General features: G+C 34.1%; 1 protein-coding gene across 1 annotated transcript in view; it reads left to right on the forward strand.

Moving 5' to 3' along the window:
* The first annotated feature begins 2,536 nt into the window (after positions 1-2,536).
* PTPRD (protein tyrosine phosphatase receptor type D) overlaps positions 2,537-16,495 on the forward strand; it is a 317,656-nt gene continuing 303,697 nt past the window's right edge. Inside the window, exon 1 of the mRNA XM_066180841.1 lies at positions 2,537-2,619. The gene's annotated coding sequence lies outside the window, so the exon portion shown is untranslated. The remainder of the gene's footprint in view (positions 2,620-16,495) is intronic.

A 16,495-nucleotide genomic window follows, 5' to 3' on the forward strand; every position in this document is an offset into this window, starting at 1 on the left:
CCGATGGCTGGGAGGATGGGAAAAATCAAATCACTTTACCACCTGGCAACATTCCTTCTAATGCAGCCCAGGGTAGAACTAGCCTGCTTTATAGCTGGGGTAAATAATAAGGATTGTTAATATCAGAATTAACTTGGATTGATAGCTTATAGATACCAAGACTGTTGAGAAACTTTCTAGTTGTTCTCTGCTTTGCAAGGTAATTAATTTTTAGGAACACGCACCCCCCTCAAAAAAAAAAAATTATACATATATATAAAATACGTATAGAAGTAATATCATGTACCTAACAAATATAGCTATTTGCATTTTTCTAGCTTAGTGTTAAGTGATTGAAGACACTATTTTAAAATTCTAAATCTTTTGTCACTGCTGTTGATAAACTAAAGGCCATACCCAAAAAAGCAGTGCTTTTTCTTTCACTTTTGTGGTTTCCTGCTTGGGTTTGATGGGGTGCATTTCCATTTTTCTTCTTCTGTTCTCTGAAACTCACGATTTTTATGAGTGATCATTGTTCTGATCCTCTTGTTTTCAGTAGGTGTTCTAACTTGTCTTTAGTGAGCTGCTGGAGTCTGGCTGTTTGCAGTCAAGGATTGTCCAACTTATTAGCAAAGGGGTACCTAGCAGGGTGCAGCATGTTTGTATAAAATTGGAGTTTTTACAGAGGTTGTCTCGTGGTCTCGTCTAATTTGAAACTTAATACAGATCTGACCCAAAACTGATGGTTAGTCTGCAGATGCAGTCTGAAGAAAATATGTCATATTAGTAGAAGAATATGGGCAGCTTAAGAAAGACAGTTCATGAATATTACTGCACTAACATTCACAACATGAATGGCCATTAGGAAGAGCTTGCCATATGTGTAGAAGACACAGCCCTTCCAGAAGGCCACATTAGTCCCTAATCCTTTATTCTCCACATCTCTCTAATGGCAATGTAAAAATTAGTATAAAATTAATCAGAGACAAGGAAATCCTTCTGAAGAAAACACTTCTCGGATTTGTTATATATAAGGGCAGTTTTAATAGAACTTTGTGAGATAAACAGACAAAAATCATAAAATGAAAGAGGGTAAAAGTACGTAGGAGGACACAGCATCCTAGCATGAGTTTTGCACTTGCTAGGTCATTCCACTGAGATGCTCTCACTAGGCATATTTTAGTAAGTTTACTGAACTACTGATTAAGAAAATCAAACTGCAAAGACCTTAAAAAATATTATGCCACAGTCTTGTACAGCAAGAGCAAGAGATAAGTGAATTGGTGTTAAGACATATTTACATTAAAGAAATTTGTCTTAACAGTTTTCAGAATCTAGTGAGAGAGGCTTGGTTTGCATTGGGTCGTTACCCAGTTAAAAATAACCTTTCCAGGTCATGTCATTTTGTTTGCTGCAGTGAAATAAGTTTATTTCAGCAGAATGAGGCCGTTATTAGCTTGGCAGAGTCCACTTGTCAGAATTTTATGAAGCAGAACACCGTTTGGCTTGGAAATTCAATAAATACTGTAATGTGAGAGGAGTTAAACTCCAAGGGCTGAAGGGGCACAGTCTTGGGAATTTGTCAGTAATGCATTGTTCGACACTTCTGTTGAAAAAGTATCAGGATATATGAAGAATGATAATCAAAAATCCTACAGATGTCTCTCTCTTGATACTAGGTGATGTTAAATATATGGGCTAAATACAATTTTTCTGTATTGAAGCAGAATAGCAGTAATGTCAAAAGTGAAAATAAATGCTTTGCACTTCCATTTTTACCTACTTTATTTCTCTTACGTGCAGTTCTTGTAACGTTGGGATTAGAAAAGAGATGGTTTAGGATGGTTAGAGGATATATACAAATAAATGTAATCGAACTATTATTGTTTAAATTAGCATGGGAAGAATTTGCTCTGCGACGTGTATTTATGTGAAGTGTGGGAGGTTGATTTTCTGTCTCCTGTGGGAGAGGAGTAGGAAAACTAATTGCTCTCCCTGCAAGGTGAAACTATGCAGTAATAATTTTAGACGCAGGGATGAGGTAGTCAGCAAAACTGGTTGGGGTGCCCTCAAGCTATCCAGACTTCCTGCTTGTGCTTGGAACACTATCATTTGAAACAACTCTTTTAAAGTATTGCCTGTTCAAGCAAAAAGATTACTTCCAGATAAAGTAATTTAGGTTTCCAGTCCTTTACAGTAACATTTATAGACAATGAGCTAATTAACCATTGGATATATGGTGGAATATTGATTATGCAGTGTCATTCTGTCAAGATTGGATGTTGTTTATTAAAGAAATGTACACCTGTCATAGGTGTTGCTGTCTGGACACTGAAATGCTACTTGGAATGCCATGCTTTGTACTATGTACAAGTCAGGTGAAGCTGTTTTAATAATTTTGCCAAGTATTAATACCAGGTAATTTCTAGAAGGTAAAGTAGTCCCATGAGGAAATCAAGTGTTGCACCACAGCACAAAACAGTTGTTAATGTATTTTAAATTATATTAACTATCTTTTCTTGAATTTATTTTTTTTTAGCTGTTCAATCTGATTTACGTTGTCATCTACAAATATACCTTTGGGGAGAATTAACATTGAAGTTACCTGTATCAATTCATAGAAGTTCCTCCCTGTGTAATGTGAGTACAAAGTCCAAGGAATATACTGTTGTTCATTTGGTCTAGGTAGTACTCTCTTCGGTATTACTTGGATAATGCTAACATGCTCTTTGGTATCACTATGGCATTTGAGAACAATACATTGTTTTTATATTTTATTTTATTTTATTTTATTTTATTTTATTTTATTTTATTTTATTTTATTTTATTTTATTTTTCTTTAGTATGCTGGTGTTTGTTTTTCTTTTTTGTTTTCATAAACCATTGTAATCTGCCTCTTCATTCTAAATAGAATTATCTACTCTCCACTCCTCCTAATCATGTGATGCAGAAATCGGTGTGCTGTGGTTGATACATCTGTATGTACTATTCAGACAGCTATCCTGAAGATTATGATAACTTGTAAGAGTAGTTCCAGACAAGCACTGGAGAATAGTTTCTGAACTTTATCTCACCTAGGGTAGGATATATCTCTTTCCTTTGCAAGTGTTCTCACATTTACTTTCAAAATAGAGTATGCCTTGAAGTTAGTGATTCATTTATGTATACCATAGTTCCACTAGTCCTAAAATGTGTGCTGCATGTTGAGACTGCTGATTCATATGTTTTAATTGTACCTTTTAATGTGAATAAAACAGTTTTGCAAATGGCTTGCCATATACTCAAACTCCTTTAAAATTGCATTAAATTATTTCATAAAACAAAAAGAAAACACATTATAATGTCCAGAAAATTGCATTTGGTTAGTAGATATAACTCTAGTTGGACACAGAAGAAATCATTCACAAGTTAGTAATTCCCAGAAGGGATTTCGGCTGGGTAAGCTGAAATATACTTATGGTATATGGACACTTCTTACCAAAAGGATCTGTTCAGTGATATCCTGAAGCAGCAATAAACAAACATACCAGAATAATTGACACAGTTTACTGGCATTTCACAGTTTATATGCTGTCACATCTCTATTAGTTTCTGGCAGCTGTGCATACTGGTGACTAAAGATACCTTTTTTTTCCCCTTTTCAATAGTGCACTTAGTGTTATCCTGATGTTTTGTGGGGTTTTTTGGTTATTACTAAAATGAGAACTTCTAAATTATCATTTTAAAATCATATTGCTGCAGAAATTTTAATAAATAAGGTTAACCAGAGAAAGCTTTTATAAAGAAAGCATGAATTATATACACCAGAGAATTAAGAAATTATGACATTACATGCTGCTGGGTTTTATTGCTATTTACAGAATACTTTCTCTTGGATTTAGAACAAATTTTTCTTTTATCATTTTACTCTTTCAAGCTTATTCAGCACTAGCAGATACTCTACTTACATCCTAAGGGCAGACAGAGGTTTATATTTTGATTTAATTGATCCCTTGCTGCATTGGCTTTACATACTACAGTTTAGTGGGTTTTATGGTTTTGGGAATGGTTTGGTTTAAGGGGGTTTTGTTCTCCTTTTTTTTAATTTTGTTTGTTTTTTGGTGGGGTGGTGTTTGGGAGTTTTTTGTTGCTAGTTTTTTGTGTGTTTGTTTTTGTTTGTTGGTTTGGATTTTGGTTAGGTTTGGTTTTTTTGTATATTTTTAAGGTATATTTTGGCTGTCCAGGGCAAAAAAAAAATTGCTTGCTATCCTAAGCACCTGACCCAGTTATGTCCTGAAATGATCTGAATATTTTATCCAGACAATGTTGAATTTGTGCTAATTATCAGTATTACAATAGATTTATGCTTTTAGAAAGAAAATAGTAGTTTTTTCTTAATACAGGTGTTTCTAGTTGTTGTTTGCAGTGTTCTTACTAGGCATTCTGAGATTTTTAGCTGCATCTAAGAGGATGGGCACTAGCTGAGGCTCCTCCTTACATTTATGACTGCAGGAGCCACGTGCTTGATTTATTTGTCACTAACAGAGAACTCTTTGACATGTGGTGATCTGGATACCTCTGTTTTGTCTGGAACTGGAAAAGGTGTGATCTTTGAAGAGCAGTATTTCCAGTATTCCTGAGACCTTACAGTTTTGATTTTTTTCAGCCCTCATATTTCTTTTCTTAGATGGTCACCAAGTGTAGAAGTGGATCCCATTGCAGCAGTAGTTTAAAGGAATACAGAGAGCATAGATTTTGGAATTAAACTTCATTTCTAGCGGGCACGGTAGTAGATGAAGTGCTATGAAGCTGACTCTGAAGGGTGTTGTGAAACATCTGCACGTGGTTCATTGTTCATGGCAACCTTCTCTGTATGGGCTGAAGTAGGAGGTACACTGGCAGAGCTTCTGTTGCTAAGGCTATGTGATATTATAGGAACTATTGCAAGTCTAATTAGGCATTTCTGATGCATTCTGGAGACTGACAGTCTTCCATATCTACATGGTATCAGGTATAAGCAACTAGGAATTTAGATGTTTTCTATGCCTTAAACACTCATTATTAGCTACCAACAGTAAAAACCCTGCCATTAGTTATCATTAAATACTCCAGGTATTTCAACAATTACTCTTTGACTGTATATTCTGGGCATTTTTGATATTCTGTTGTGTGAACTGACATAACTTCTCAGTAAGTAGATTTGTTGTTTCTACTTAGATATTTTGATTTGTATTTCCTTGAACCTCTTTTCCTATAGCTTTTCTGCTGTAGTTGAGGAAGAACTTTTCTTAGGTTATGCAAGGTCAGTCATCTGGTGTCACTTAAATTTCAGAGAGTTAGTCATTAAAGTATAACATAATCTGAAGAAGCAGATGTTTAACAACCAGGTGGTTTCTAAACACTTTTATTTTACAAGGGAGATAGATAGATAGATAGATAGATAGATAGATAGATAGATAGATAGATAGATAATTTGTCCATGCATATATATAGAAGTGTATATGTACTTTAAAATGCCAGCTGTTTGAATCTGAGAGTGCTAACATACCTGGTTGTTCATGGTAATGCTGTTTTTCCAAACTGCTTTCAGAAGATTCTCATGGGTCTCAGGACCATCAGGAGGCATTGCTATCGCAGTTTGAAAATGCTCTCCCTAGCCAGAAGAACCAGTTGTTTGAAGTCAAGAGTAAACTGAGTAAGAGGTAATCCATCTATGTAGACCAAAGCTGGTCGTTTTTCACTGACTATAAATAAAAAGTTGTTCTCACAGTTCATGTAAATCTCACCTTAATCATCCTTTTAGCTCAGTCTAGGAGCTAGAAACAGTTATCCACCATTCTGTCTACCAGCAACTTACTGCTTATCTCTGCAAACATAGCATTCAAACTTTAGTTTTACACCTCTAAAAACACAGTAATTTTCTGTGTCCTTTGTTCGCCTACTGCTAAATTAAATGAAAGTTTAGGAAAACATATTCTGAATGAGAAATTAAGGAATTTTACATGGATTGTAAGACTAACGACATTGGTTAGGACGAGTACCTTTGAGCTTTGTATTGTATCAGTGATACAGTATGTATTTTGATAGAAATGCCACAAAACATGTCTGAAGAATCACAGCAGAAATGGGAATGAGAAGTACGAACTTAAGGGTATGAAATATGCAGACTGAAAGCATACATGAGAAACATACATGAGCATACATGCTATTCAAATATGACAGGATGCAGAAAAAATGGTAGAAATAGTAGATGGTATAATATAATAATAAATGTAGAAAAAATAGATGGTAAGTTTTTATTCTACCCCCTGTCCTCAGAAGATTACTAGAGTTACTATGATTATTTCTGTAAAGGGTGCTGAAGCTGCTTGGCTGGCTTTCTATAGCCTCATGATTTGAAACTAGTGAGGTGATTCAGAAATATATGTTTTGGACTCAACCTTCCATTTGCTGTAATTTTGAAAATTTTTCAGTAGACTGTGGAGAAATTCTTGTGACCCTGTGTATAGTTTCCTGATCAAAAAGTCAAGACCTTAGACTATTTTCTGGCTCACCATATTCTACTCACTGAGTCTTACTGTAATTTTTTTAGTGTATGGGGTTTGAATTTTGTTTTGCAGGTTTTTTTGGTTCATTGTGGTTTTTTGTTGTTTGTTTTGCTTTCATTTCTCTTGGGTTTTGTGTGTGTGTAAAATGCATTTAGAAACCAGTATAATGCTTTTTGTATTGTGTGGACTTGCTTTTGAAGCATTTTATTTCTGCCAAACAGGATAGGTCATCCACACATTCAGTGAGAAGAAAAACCATTTGACACTACTGAATATTTCATTTTGATTCTTACTTTAGCTTTCTAACTTCAAATAATTTTTTGGACTTGTTAAGTAAAAACTGAGAAAACTAATTAAGAAAATGTCAAGATAAAACTTCTTCATTTTTTGAAAACAGTGTTGTTACTCCATTATACCAGTTAAGACTGTGACATTAAACTGTTAGCTTTATACTTTCTATAAACCACAAAAAAAAGCCTTTTAAGCTTAAAAGGATAGTACTGTTCTTTTCTGTTTTATGGAGACAGGAGAAAAACAAAGAAACTATCTATTTACCAGGCTAAAAAGTGACTTTAAACAAGTAATTTTGAACTTCTGGCATTTATAAATGATTGTATTGTATGGTAAAAATACGTATATGAAAGATCTCTCTGTTTTCTCTGGGACAGCTACGTGCACCATCTCAAAAGACTGCACTGTGACTGGTTTGCAAAATACAAGAGAAATACTTATATTTTTCTCTCAGCCTTGTTTTTGTGATTGATTGATAGGTTGACGGATGCTGTTTCAGACCACTTTCTTCCTAGTTTTCGAACAAACTAGGACTTGGTTTTGATTCTTAGTTCTGTTCAAGTAGTCTACTATTTAGACTGTTCTGGTGTTGAGATATTTAATCTGAGATTTTTAAGGAAGCTAGATCTGTTTACCAGGTGGTTAGCAATACTTCAATGCAAACACTTTTAAAATCACTTGGAGCATCCCAAGTACCCAAGCCCATGTAGTCATGTAATTCATCTTTTGTCAGTTTTCGTCTGGCCAGTTTTCTATTTTTATGGAGGAGTTTCATGTCTGTAGTTAGTATTTGCTGCTGTGAGCAAAACCTGCTAGTCCAGGTTTTTACACCGGTGTCTATGTTGACTATTTCTTTTCTGAAATAAGGAAATAGAAAACAGCTTATTAAGAATCTGCTTTCTGCTTTTGAAAGAAGTTGGCAACAGTAGATAAATAATCAAATCTTTGGTGGGTGCAGACAAATGGCATGAATTGAAAATTGACTTCTATGACTATAGTGAAGTTTTTGCAATTTTCTATCAACTTAATATGAAAACATGTTTTAAAATTTGTTTATATTGGATAGTAATTCATTTTCTGACACTAATTGTGAGCTTCTTTTAAAATATCAGTTCTAAAATAGTGTGGCTTTTACAGTATCAAAGAGTAGTTGTGCATACGGGCTAAAAGACTGCATTGTATTGAGGGTTTGGGGAGCATGTTTTTTTGTTAGTTGCAGGACAAGTAATTGAAATTGGCCAGCCAGCTGAATTCCACGTTTTCATTTTAGAGCATAGCTTTATTCAATGGAGTTTGCATTCAGAATTTTTCTACCTGTATTCTTCAGAATATAGATAAGATCTTGGATTTTGGAGAGCAAGGATGGTGTTTTAGTCTTTTGGCTATTAATGCTAATATAATCAAAGCAAGATTAAAAGAAACTCTTAAATCAAGAGAGCATTTTTCTTTTGGTTCTCTGATTTACAGTTGTAAGTGATTCTATGGTCTTCAGAGTCTCTGTGCTCTTCACAGTCTAGTTTATTTCCAAGGCATTGAAATTTACTCCAGGTAATTTTTGCTGCAATGTTACTGCTTTAGCAAATAACAAAGTCAGTGAAATGCCCAAAAGTATTAAAATTTATGTGTCAGTTCTAATAAAGATAGGTTGAGATCTGTAAAAAATACTTCATTATTTCCTTTCTAAATTATTATGACTATTAATAGCTGGTATTTGTTTGATATTATTTTAGAATGTGTCAGTAAAGCATAATATTGCAAAGTTGAAGGAGCAGCCTTTGGAATTTTACAGATAAAGGTATTGCTTAATTCTCTCTATTTTCACGTGACCTTTTCAAAATTTAGAAATACTTTGCAATTTTATTTGACTTTATTTTTGTGCCAGTTCAGAACTAAGAATGAATTTTTGCTTTTTTACAGACCTTCAATGTCCAAGGTCCATGATCTGAATAATGACCTGTATAGAAAGAAAGAGGAGTGTAGAACTTTGCTTCCGTACCATAATGACCTGTATAGGAAGGAGAAGTATAGAATTGTGCTTCCATACATTTCAAATGAGACTTACATCTCACTTTTATACAGGGGGTAGTGATACCTGTTGTTTACGATAGCTCTAATTGATGAAGTTAAGCAAGGTTTTAGGATATTTACATGACCTTAGGTCACTTTTGGAGTCCTTTCCTGGCTTAGTTGCAAAGAGAATGTTTATTAGGAAAGGGAATATGTCTAAGCAGTTTTTTTTTTCTCACTGACTAGAGATTCTATGGGCTTTCACACTCACCTCTAGGAAGAAGTATACAAAACAATTCAGAAGGATTGTAAGCATTAAATAAACTGGGATTACAGATATTATTGAAGTGGAAATCTCTCAGAGTTTCTAAGCAACATATTTATCAATTATCCTAATTTATCTATTATGTAAAAAAGGAGTAATTGCATATCCACCTTATAGTGTTACAATAACATTTTCAAAATAATTGTTACCTATAAACTAAACAATATATAGATCTATGTACACATAATTTCTAATATTTGTGTATCCTGTCTGCTGTCTTGTCACTTTCTGCTGATAAAAATTCGACTGACTGTTTAGGTTCTTTGAAATGAGAACATAGTGGAAGCACTCTGGAGAATCCTCCAGAAAGAATTGCTAACAAAAACAGGTGCTTAAGAGGTAGCATTTACCAGATTAAGTCCACTGCACTTTTCATTGTTGGAAAGACATGTAATATATCTTTTAAATTTAGCTTTACATCTGTTCTGTTTTGTTCTGTTTTGTTTTGTTTTTTATCATGTCAGGCTTGGGAAGTGAATATTGTGAACTGCAAATAGTTTCTATGAGACAAGGGTGAGCTCTGTCAGCGCATCATGGTCTGTCATTCACACTTTAAATAATTGAATAATAAAACAGTGATTTTACTCTCATCGTTGATGTAAAAGTTATGCCTCTGATACAAGTGTCTTCCCTGATTTTTTTTTTTTAATATTATTCTGATAATTTATGGATGTATAGGAAAATATTTCTACATGCCCTTAGAAATACACCTATGCAACTAGATGTATTTCTGCACAAAAATACAGATTCACCACATACATATTCCAGGCATTACAAAAAATGCGATTTAGGGTGTGACTTAAAAGAGAAATGCTGAAATCACTGTAAGGAAAAAATAAAGCTTCCTTTTTAGTTCACAGTTTGTTAGAAGAGTGATTGAATTGGTGTGCATGCAGTATAACAGGAGAAAGTCTTGCTAAGAGATACATTTTTTGCCTAATAAAAGGTCTTACAGAGTGTCAGGGGATAAAAAAGTGAGTCATTCAAACAGGTTCTGTTGTCAGTCGTCTGGTAATTAGGTGGTGTGGTAATTCCTACTTCTTGCAGATGTGTTGTATATAGGTAAGTGTGGTGAAGACTGACGTCCTGTTGTGAAGTGGATATCCAGGGTTTTCAGGATGTGGAAGTAAGAATTCTCTTACAGATCATTTTCAAAGGAAGGTTACTAGTGTTTGAGTACTCAGTAGAATGTCCCCATGACCTTGCTGAAAAGTGAGATTTTTTTTGTTTGTTTGTGGGTTTTTTTTTGTTTTTGTTTTGTTTTGTTTTGTTTTTGTTTGTTTTTTTAAATTTAAATTAAATAAAGGTCTGCAAACATCACTTAGAAGTCAAAGAACCATCCTTTGAGGAAATGGAGGGATCAGTCCGTTTACCTCAGCTGCTTAAATGTGAAGATTTGTTTAAATGTTTTCTGACCTTTCTGTAACTAAGTGGAATATTGGGTGTCTCTCGATTCAGTTAGGATTACAGTCCAGTGTTGTGTCTGTGATACTGAGTCAGGAAAGAACCCTTTTCAACTGTATTTATGCATACAGAGTTTGCTCAGGATTGCAGATCCATTAGTAAGCCACAATTCACTTCCATGGATAACTGTAAAGTGATAGCCTCAGAATAGATACAGCTTTATGTGTTCACAGTTGGATATTCCTACAGAAAAGTAGCATAATCTTTCTGTGTGCTCATATTTTACCCTCTAACATAGGTGTTACTTCCAACATATATTCACAGAGATTCAGTCTCTATTTTCTAAAATAAATTTTTAAATATGCCCAGTTTCTGAGAGGTTTAGAGTCTAAGTCTTCTTGGTTCTCACTGTGAGGAAAAGGTAGGAAGCACTGAGAGTGACAGTAATGATTATTAAGTTAGAAGTATACTAAAGAGAAAACAAAATATAAAGAGCAGTGTGTCAGGAGATTATTTTTATTATACTTGTGTGGTTAAACAGTAGCAGAAGATTGAAAAAATGCTGGAATTGTTTCAGACATTTAAATAGTATCGAAATATGGGAGTGTAATTGTATCAAATACCAATAAATTCTATGTGAGAGTCAGAATTGCAGAAATTACTGTAATCAGTTTGATTATGATACTTTGCTTTAAAGTTTAATAAGTTTTGAGTGAAATTCCGCGTTTCTACGTTTGTCAGTTCTATGCAATGATCTGGTTTAACATTTTACAGAATTGATCTTAAGTTTGAAGATTGGGAATCAGCATAAGATTTTTATGTTGGTTTTTTTATTTCGTAGGAGCTTAACAAAGTCTTCTCTTTACCTGTTGGAAGAATTTTAGAAAAAAACAGCAGAACATTTGTTTGAAATCATTTGAGAAAGATTTGCATTTCAGTTGGCTTTTATCTGTTGCTGGATACCAAATTCAATGCCTGATTAGATGACTGCTTTGACTCCTGTGTAGATGTTCTTGATCAAGATCTCAACTAAATAAATAAAAATAAATATTTTATTTATTTTGAATAAAAATAAATAAATATACGAAATAAGGGAAACTTGATTGATAAAAATGAATAAAAAATTGATGATGCAATATAGGAAGAAATGGATTGCACCAACACATTCCAGTACATTTCTGAATCCTCAGATAGGGTGTAAAACAAACTCTATGTAGATAAATTCAAGCCATCCTCCAAAATTAATTGTAATTTATGGTGCCTTAGTAAGCAAGTGTACATCTTTGTCCTAGATCCCAAGTACTCTCTGACACAAAGACTGGTGGCTGGTGGATGTTTGGTCTGGAAATTTGGATCTTCTATTACAACATTTCAAATTAAAATATTTAATGTGGAAGTGACTGCATGGTAGTTCAGTAGTTGTGACATGACTGAATTAATGTATCAGGGCTGCTTATTTTCAGGCCTAAAGATTATGCCTAAAAATTACTAAAAAGAGTTGCATAGAGTTGTGTTTGTTGCATTTGTTAAAATGTAAAAAATAGTGATTCATATTTATTTGATGGAGCTGACTTGCAAAAAAATAAAAATAATTCTTGAAGCAAAATATTTTATTTTTGGTTCCAGAGTTTTTAAAAAAGGAGAATACAACAATGACATAATTTGTGGAAGAAGTCCTGATTTCCATTGTGCTAATAACTAGGAAATGTTTATGAAGTAAATTTTACAAAGAGTACCTCAAGAGTCTGCATACTATGGATATCAAAAGACATGACAGACTCATCTACAGGTACCTGAACAAGACCACCTTTATGGAGTTCAGATTTTGTTTAAGACATTAAAAAACCCTCTACTTTCTTCCTCCCCTTGTCCTTTGGCCTGTGACTTGCCTGTTTGTTTTCAATCGTTTCAAAGCATCATTCACCTTGTGCTGGCAACAGTGGAGGATCTGTTGTATGCAGAGATTTGGACTAAGGAATTCTGGTTTTGGATATCAAGGGGTTACAGGTTGCTTGGAATACATCCCTGCATTTTCTCACTTAATCCAGTTGTTTCTGTTATTCTAATTTATAAATGATAAACAAAATCATAATTCTCGTGTATCTTTTAGCACCTTCAGTGAGTAAACCATTCAAACTAACGCATCAGCTCAACAGCTGAGTTGGTGTTTTTAGTAGAAAACCTCTTTTAAAATTGAAGGCTTACTCCAGTATGCAGACCACTAAGGAAAGAAAATACTCATATTATTTTCTCCTGACTTCTAACCCTTGAAATCAAAAGTACTTTCCCTATTCATTCATTTGCTGTTAAACCTCATAAAAAATGAGTCACTTTTCTTTGCAGAAGGTGTTTTTAACAACATTCTGATGTGCATAAGAGAGAGTCTGAAACATGACCCCAAACTTGGACATACCACCAGCATTTTTTTGGCCTTTTTACATATGCTGCTATAGTTATAAGAACCTACATAATGTGTACCTTCCTTTACAGTTTTGTTTTTTTTTTTTTTTTCCTTTTATGCTGAAGAAACAGGATTGATTGAAATAGGAAAATGTTTTGGAAAATGTTTTGAAAAATGTTACTGTTTACTAACGGCAAGGTCCTGAAGTCATTCACATCTGTACACTTCAAATGAGGCTTTTCAGGATATTGAAAAACTGGTTACAGCTGGCTGCACACCCTGACAGTTGAAAATAAAACTCCCATAGTAGTCATAACTAGCCATTTAATTCAACCTATGCACAGTGAGAGCAACAACCTCTTTCCAAAGAGGCGACAGTGCAGTCAGAACTTCTACAGCTGCCTTTCTTGCACTGATAATTAAAAAAAAAATCAAAACAAAATCCCTAACTGGAAAATACACTCTCTCTTTATAATTATCTCTTTCAAAGCTGTAATCGAGCATTTCATTATAAAGATGCTAATCAATCCAGAACAATGCTCCTGGGACAGCACACACACCCTGAGATGTATCAGTTACAATGGAAATGCTGCAGAAACTTTACTCGGTTTATGATAGTTGCTCATGCATTTCTGTTGTGAAAGATGAAACTCCCACAAGTGCCTTGCAGTGTTTCACGTAGAACATCAGGCTCATCTTCTAGCCTTTAGTTGCATTGAAAAATAGTACTTTGTTATCTGTATAAATAACCAGAATACACTAATCTAAAACAAAAAGTTTTCATTCATCTAGCCAGATTCTTAGTTAAAACTAACGATAGTGAGTAAACAAAGCCAAAACTGGAATTGTCTTTCTAGGTTATGTTAGATTTTGTTTTTAAATTATTTAACATATCCTTATTTGCAGCACCCTCTTAAATTTGTTACAGAGATTTTATCTTTGTGAGATAGTGCTAACACTCCGGAGAAAGGTTTGACCATTGAGTTCCCACTGCCCTCCCTTAATGGTTCAATGTGTACAGCCTTGGGATTTCAACAAAAGACTGTCAGTCATAACATTGTGTTTCATGTGGAATTTGAGTGTAACTTGGATGACATTTTTCTGGGGAAGGAAAGGCATAAGCCTTTTTCTGCCTGTGTTTGGGGAACAGTGTTGTGGTAACATGGATGCTAATGGTGCTAATAGACAGTCAGTAAGATTATATGGCACATTTCCTCCAAGAATTATAAATAGTTTTGTTTCATGTTCCAGAAAGGGAATTAATGTAAGCTGAGTCTTTAAAAGTCTTGAAATACTCCAGTATGACTGTCTGAAGGCAAAAAGTTACTGTGTACTCCTGTAAAATCAGTCTATGGTATTTTGTACAGAACATGGGGTAAAATTCTGAAATGTTTTTTGAAAGTTACCTATATGAACTGTTTAATATTTCCTTAGACTCAGTATTTTCTCGTCTGGATTGGTAATGGAACTAGTTTTATACTTTCATTAGTTCATTTGTTTAATTTCATCATGGCTAAATATAAAATATTATATAGCTGAAGGTTAAACTCTTTATTTAGTTTGAATCTCATAGCAGTGTGTTTACTGTTTACTACTTTCCATCTTGAAATTCTGGAAATGAGAAAAAACTGAAAGCAGAGGGAAAATGCAGAAATCCTGGAAACCTTTGTGAGTGAGGCACGTCTGAAAGGCAGCAGGGTTATCTCTTCTACTTCTGTCTTTTCATAAAAATTTGAACTCTGCAAATCAGTTCTTTTTGCAATTGTGTGTGTATATGTGTGTACACAAGTGTGTATTTGTGTATATTCCTAAATATTTGCTTTACTGGATGTTAAATGTCTTGTTTTATCTTTTATCTGTATTTTTAATTCCTTCTGATGCTGAGATTAAGATAGATACTCAAAATCTGAATGTCAGGCAGCTGTAATCTAGGACACCATCTTCTGTGTTTTCTCATCTATGTATTTTTCATGAAAGCTGACAAACACAACTATGATAATAACCTTCCTTTTATATCACATCTTCAGTCCGTTTCTTTTTTATGACTTTTTTTACTGTTCATTTAGAAGACAAACGATGAGTAGTGCCTGCAGTTGGTTATTTCACCAATTTAATCTTCTGTAATATTTCTTTCTCTGATTTTTCTTGCTCATTTATGAAAGAAGAAAAAACAGATTACTTGTTTCAGAAACTGTGTCATGTTCCTAAGCAATGAAAGAGATAATTGAGCATATATATGAACCAGTGGTATGCAGGAAGTTCTTTAGCAGGATGAAACTGCTTTAGTATATGGGTAGAAAAACAATTTTTGCTAAATATGGCATCACTCTATGACATTGTGGCATGCTCTATCCTCGTCACAATGTGCTGTTGGTGTATGTGGTGAATAAGTTGCAGAGATATTTCCACAGCTGTATACAGTAGAGTTCAGATTTTTTTTCTTATACGCTTTATGAAAATATTGTTCATTTGGGTGGTAGCGCCACCCAAAACTGACAAAACTGACAAAACTGACAAAAAAGATGCTTCAAAAGAAGATGAAGGTTACACAGTGTCAGTACGCAATTAACAATTGGGTTAGAAATTACTAGCTTATTGCTAAGGCTAGCATATTTGTAAGAATAAACTCACAGTTAGTTTTTCTTTAATATAATCAACCCAAAAAAGATGGGTGCTTGGGAAGCTGTTGCAGGACTTAGATTTGAAACGTTCTTGCTGAAATGTTTCCTGAGATGAACATAAACCCAGTGAAGAATATATGGAAAATACATAATGTATTTTAGTCTATTCCAGTACTCTATAATAGTTGTAAGAGGATGAACCACAGGTCTAAGAGGGATTTTTTTATTATTATTATCATGTTCTTGTAGCTAAGAAATATGAGTGTCAAGTTGCCTGGGCAAAACATTGTTAATGAGAGCTCTGGGTATGGGAGCTGTACCACTTCAAAGTGCAGAAAAAAATCTTAAAGTCAAAAATGAGAAGGGAGTACATCTGTACTGGTTAATGCTTTGTACAGTCTCCACTTGTTAGGTTGTCTAATGTTTAGTAATAGGTTTCACAATGGAAATCTTTTGTTGATCTCTGTTGGCTTTCAGCAGATTAAATAGAAGAGGATTAAACTTTCTGCTTCTCGCTTCCCATTTGAAGGGGATTGAGTGAGAGGTTCTGTGAAGTACCTGAAATGCCACTTCAAGTGGCCCTACTAAGCCACTCATTTCTTCTAATTACAAATAAATCTGTAGTAGTTGTTGAAGTCTGTAAAGAAAAACATGCTGTGAATCATGCAGTCTGGCTGATGACTTTATGATTTTATTTGGTATCAAACTGGCTTGTCAACATTATGACATTAGTTTGGTGGCTAAAAGAGTACTGATTCACTTTGTACTTTCCTTAATAAGTGAATTTAAACAATAAAATGTCTGTAGGTTGTTGCTGCCTTTTAACTCTCTTTTTCAGAGTTTATAACTTTATTTTTGTTTTTTCTCTGAGTGTAGTAAAACATGCATTATATTACAAAGACACTTTGTAGTTGTCATCTTTTTTCTGAAAGAAGACATG

The sequence above is a fragment of the Chamaea fasciata genome, unplaced genomic scaffold (assembly GCF_029207755.1).
Source record: "Chamaea fasciata isolate MVZ Bird 193981 ecotype frontalis unplaced genomic scaffold, bChaFas1.0.hap1 SCAF_4, whole genome shotgun sequence".
Classification (NCBI taxonomy): Eukaryota; Metazoa; Chordata; class Aves; order Passeriformes; family Sylviidae; genus Chamaea; species Chamaea fasciata.